The following is a 6000-nucleotide window of genomic DNA, read 5'->3' as shown; positions in this document are numbered from 1 at the left end:
ACTGTAATGACACAAGGAGAAAACGAAATCATTGAAGTAGCAAAGAGATTGCGCTTACAGTGGACGAACGCGAAGCTGTGAGAGGACTTCCCGAATATAAAACTACGAAAAGAAGATCCCAGAATCTTCAAAATTTGATAATGTCACTAAAATCCCTTCCAATTTCATCGAGCAAGTGTGAACGCGTATTTTCACAAATGAACCTCATACTGACATCTGACTGGGCTTCTCTATACACTATGTAACTGTTTCAAGTTTACTCTTTATACGAATGGTCGGTCTTCCGCTGAGAAAGTTTGCACCAGTGAAGTGTGTTGGATCCTGGTTGCGCCAGGTACGTAACTCGGCAATTGAGATCCGAAGTCGCCAGAGGAGTTATGGTTTTGAATTCGATTCACTAAAATACGAATATTTGCGTTGAACAACGCTTATCATCTATGGACCATGATAACCTACTTACTTTACCAACGTTTTACGTAGGCTACATCAAGTGTGTTGTTTCAAAGTCTCATAAGGGCATATTTCTGAATCTCTTCTACGGCACCTAGCGCATTTGGAAAGTAAAAAACTAACGTTCCGGAAGCTAATCTTCTGGAAATCCACCACTGACGAGACCTCTACTTCAACCGACCGTCAGAGCCGACCAGTCGCTCTTCAACGACAGAGGGACTGTTAGCGCTTGCGCCGTGCGGAGGGGATCCGACCCCGTTCTTGTTTTCAGTGCATACCGTGTTATCGATTTAATTTAGACATCACCTTGTTATATAATATACATACTGCGGCTTGTACTAGCACGTTTCTTCCGCCTCACATGTTTTTGCTTCAGGCACCTTCATCAGAAGCAAACGGTTCGCCCTGTTTGCCTTCTTGCGGGGGTTGGTGTCTGTGGTGCCCGAGAGCTAATTTTCTCTGACGCTGTGGCACGAAGCAGCTAAATCCGTTTTCGGGATTTTGCTGTACTTCGTTACGTACCACAAACCTAAGTTGTTTCTGATAGAACACAAGGGTCGACTTGCCTTCGCTGAAAAACCCCAACATCGGGAGCTCCCACTCTCGCATGCATATTTGAATACCCTGGCCCCGCGTCCTTAGCTGGTGGACCAACCGTTTCCGGGCGCAAAGTCGCCCGTCCCCTCACGCCGCGCCTCGCATACGCGGGGCGCGGTAGGCCGGTTATTCAAGGTCTTCACGATCTGGCTTATTTTAATTTGCGTCAGTGGTTATTCTCGTTTATCGCTACTGATGTAAATAAAAGTTCAAACAAGGTAAGTCTCACGAGCCTTATTCAAACTGCGAACGATTAATTGCGACCTGGTGGCTTTGGAGACATTGCTGCCAAAAAGCGACTAACAGCAAGCCTTGCTTTCCTCGCTAGAGCGAGCGAGTGAAAGCGACACCGGCCAAAATTTTACTAGCCTTTTTAGATTTTTTTTTAAAGTCAGCTAGATAAATAAATAACTAGAAAGTTTAGAAAATAGCCTAAGTCAGCTAGATCAGTGGCCCCCTTGCTGGGAACCACTGATCTAGGCGAGTAGTTAGCTTTTTTTCCCTCCCTAGATTTTTTTTTGGAGTCAGCCTTTTCCCCTTAAGGGAATTAGCTGATTGCCACGTAGAAAGTAGGTCAGGTGAGAATAGCCAGTTAGCTACAGCGAGTCTAGACAGTACGTGACCAGCTTTTAGGGTGTGGTCAAGACAGAATTTAGCTGAATTTTCCTTCAGAAGGAAAATTTAAAACTTGAAAAGCTCGGACGTTGGTAAGTCTTTGTTAATTCTTTATATTTAAAATAACATAAACTAAACACCAGCTATACTCATGGGCGACTCTAAGGCCAACGAGTTTAAATATCAAAGAACCTTGGTTGTGCAAGCATCCAGCCAGACCTGGCTTGATGTAAGCACTTTCATCAGTTTCTTTATGCAAGATGGCTTCCTTGCAAAGTATGGAAAGGAGCTAAAAGCTGTGCGTGCCAAAAGCCTGCGGCAGCACATTTTCACCGTCACGTTCTCAGCTTCCGAGAACGAAACAAAATCCTTGTTGATGGAACAGCTGGCGCTAGACCATCAGTCACCTGTGACCTACAAATACAAGGAAACTGATTATGTAATCAAAGTATGGCGCCCTATGCCACCATGCGACGTGATTACTTTATATCCAGTGCCAGACGAGTGGCATCTGGACTTAATCAACGAGTTTGCTTGCCAAGCAAACTGGGGGAAAGTCTACCAGATGACCAAAGGTAGACATAAGCAGCACCCCACCATCTGCAACGAGTTTCTGCATGTTTACCTGCAGAACACTAAACTCGCTAACATCCCAGAGAAAGTGCAGATGTTTGGTGAGTGGATATCCATCACCAAGCCTGGAGAGGGACATTTGCCACTGTGTCAGATCTGCAAAGCCCGGGGCCATTTAACATCAAAGTGCCCCACAAAACCGAAGAAGACCCAGGCCAATCCACATCGAGACGGGGCGTCCAAAACTGATCCACCCCGTGACCGGGCGCCTAGACAACCCAGGAAACAGGGACGCTCGAGAGAATCCATAAACAGAAGCAACGAACTCTTCTGCCAAAGATCAGAGGCCGCTTTCCTTGCAAGACAGGCCGAGAAGTCCAGACCGCGTTTTGCTGCATCCAGACCAAGAAAAACGTATGTGTCAGATTCGTCGCCAACCAGGCAGCAGCTCGCCTGTCATGTATGCCGATCAACAGGCCGACACAAACCTGGTTGCAATGCAAGAGAAAAGTTCCGGGAAAAGAGTAGGAAGAGAAAGAACCCCCCCACGAGCGACGATGGCTTTATCACCGTGGGCAAAGGAGGTAAACACAACCCCAAAACCCACGTGCGCAGCATCTTCTCGCCAGATGCTGAATTGGATAAGCCCATGTCCAACACAGAGTCCAAGACATCGACTCCAAAAGAACTCGCACACACGCGGAGATCGGTTACCCAGCCTGAATCTCCGAAGACGATGAATCCCAGAGACCACGACGCATCCCACGCCAGCTCCAAGGATGCGCCGGTCTCAGTTGACAATGACAACTCGTCAACTGACTCGGAGTCCGTTTCTTCGAGAGAGTCTACGCGGGCTGAACTGACCGGGACCTCTCCTCCCTATCGAAATGTCTTCAGTTCGGTAGGTGAGCTCACGGACTCAGACGGCGTCCCAGCCAACTACACGGTCTAGTCTAACTTCTTAAACTTTAACCTGCTGCTTTTTCTATCTATAATCATGTTCGCAGATACGGAGAGTGACGATTCGGACGCCGGACTGGGCAACCTCAAGGTTGGCTCAATGAACATCAACGGAATATCCAAGAAATTGCGAGATGTCGAAAACTTCTTTACATCTCACAGACTCTCTGTACTGGCAATACAAGAAACACACAGAATCCCCACCGATCAACTTGAGACGTGGGCACAACATAACAATTATACAACATACACCAACATAGAACCTGATAGAACCCCCTTCTATGCAGGGACAATGTTCATCGTAAAGAAGGACATACACGACAGGTCCGAAATCACACATCACACCATAGTACAAAATCGAATACATCACCTCAACATCAAATGTGGTAAAAATAACATAAACATATTCAATGCATACCTTCCGCAGAGCATCGGAGAGAGAAAGTCATGTTTTGAACTGCTCTCCGAGGCTATGCTGGAATATGAACATCAACATGTGGTCTTACTTGGTGATTTTAATGTGATACTTGATCCATTAGACACTGCTAAGCCGCAATTTTTCTTCACTACACCGGATAAAACAGCACTTAGAACATTAATACGTCATAACCAACTGATAGACATATTCAGACAAGAACATCCATACAAAAGACTGTTCACGCGCCAAAACCACAACAGTAAGACCAGGATAGATAGAATATACATAAATGAACATACACTTGAAAATTATCATAACATTAAACATGAATACTTCACATCATCAGACCACTGCACATTACCAATAATTCATCTCCAATATCAACAACACATCAAATGGGGTGAATATTCATACAAAATCAATAACAGCATATTAGAATATGCTCACGTCATAACAGAGCTCGAAACGGCTTGGGAAAATTGGACTATAAACGTACCACAAATAGAACCACAAGACATGCATATCCTTGGCGACAGTTAGTTTAGTTGTTTTCTTTCCACAAAGGTAACGATTCAACATCATCGCGTGCACTGTCTAAAGACTACAGAAAGAATTTAAAGAAAAAGTGAAGAGATTAGTAAGTGAGCCAGATGATTTAGTTGTTATTGCGAAAGTGCTGAAATAAATAAAGAAAAGGCTACAAAGAAAGCTTAAAGTTAGATTCAGATCACTGTTCTGTCGTGCGGATGCTTAGTTCCAAATCTCAGTCAAGAAAAGAAAGAATTTAAAGAAAAAGTGAGTTGTTCTGAAAACCCCCCCTTTTTTTTATCCCCACCCCCATCCTAGTTAACTATTTCCACCCCAATCAAACCCTGGGATCTGCAATTCCAGCCCGGGCTTGGTATCCCTATCTTTTTCCCCGAAGAACAAGGTTTAAGAAGAAAAGGAAAAACATTTCACAAGAAAGGAATCATATAAAACTGTAATTATTTATGTCGTGTTAATTGTATACTACAGTAATTGCTATATGTTCATTATTTAACCTAAATTTAGCTTTATCGAGTTTTAAATTAATTCCCAGCCTATTTTTCCATTTCACTTTGTTGTTTCATTTTTAACCTTAATTCTAATCAGTTAGTATCTTGCTACTTAAATTAATTAATTCGTAGACTTGTGCCTCTATTGCAATAATAAATCCATCCGAAAATCCTTTTTTTACCCAATTTAAACACCCTTGTTCAGTTAATTTTCGAAATCTCGGCATTCAAACTCCTGCATTGGTAATCTAGTGTTGCCAGTTGTCTGCCAAATCTTCCTTTTCTTGCATCTGAAACACGCATCTTCCATAACTTCCTTTCTCCTTGAAGTGTTCACTTGAATCATAACCTTATCTTGTTAATATTCTATACTGTATAATTTGAACAATAATCCTCTCTTTATCTTTAAAGTCTTTTGAACAATTATTAATATCGATCCTAACTAATCGTACTTCAAATCAAAGGGTCACTCTATTTGAGTGAATAAAAAAATAACAGTTAACCTCTCAAGTACATGTAGCTCCACACAGAGTGAAATTTACATGCCTTTTGACTCTTTTTTATTTCTTTAAAAGTATTATTGACTCAAAAAGAATGTCTAAAAAGACATTACGAAAAGTAACTACGGAGTTACTTTTCGTAACGAAAAGTAACTCCGTAGTTACTTTTCGTAATGTCTTTTTAGACATTCTTTTTGAGTCAATAATACTTTTAAAGAAATAAAAAAGAGTCAAAAGGCATGTAAATTTCACTCTGTGTGGAGCTACATGTACTTGAGAGGTTAACTGTTATTTTTTTATTCACTTGTTGATTTATTCATATCAGTTTGTATCCTCTGGGGATCCTTCTCTTGTATCATGGGCCAATCCTATAGATGTTTGCTGGTACACCCCTTCATTTTCTTTGAATTTGTCACTCTATTTGTTGGTTTAAGTTTTCAGTAGTGACGTCACAATTGACTTTTTAGTCAATTGTTCTCAAAGCATTTTTTTAACCTCCTAGCTCATCAAACTTATTTGCAGTACCGTAATTAACTGATATTCAAAGCCTAATTCTAATTGCATATAGTAACGTTGAGTCTATGTAAAAAAAAATAATTATCAAATTTTAAGTAGTAACCTCTGATTCAACCCTCTTGTAACCCGCCAGTAGTTCTTTGTTTTTGTAATCCGTTACTTTCAATTTCTAAACTTTGAGCTGTCGCTGTAAACTCCGAAACATCTTAAACTTAACCAACTTTTTATATATTATATTTATACATTTTCTACTGAATATGTCACGCCATTTAAGTCGCACAGGTTCAAAGACTTTTCAAGATAACCTGGCCGGTGTTGATTTTACCTCCCCGTC

This window comes from Aplidium turbinatum, chromosome 3 (genome assembly GCF_918807975.1).
Source record: "Aplidium turbinatum chromosome 3, kaAplTurb1.1, whole genome shotgun sequence".
Classification (NCBI taxonomy): domain Eukaryota; kingdom Metazoa; phylum Chordata; class Ascidiacea; order Aplousobranchia; family Polyclinidae; genus Aplidium; species Aplidium turbinatum.
Note: the sequence above shows the minus strand (reverse complement) of the source record.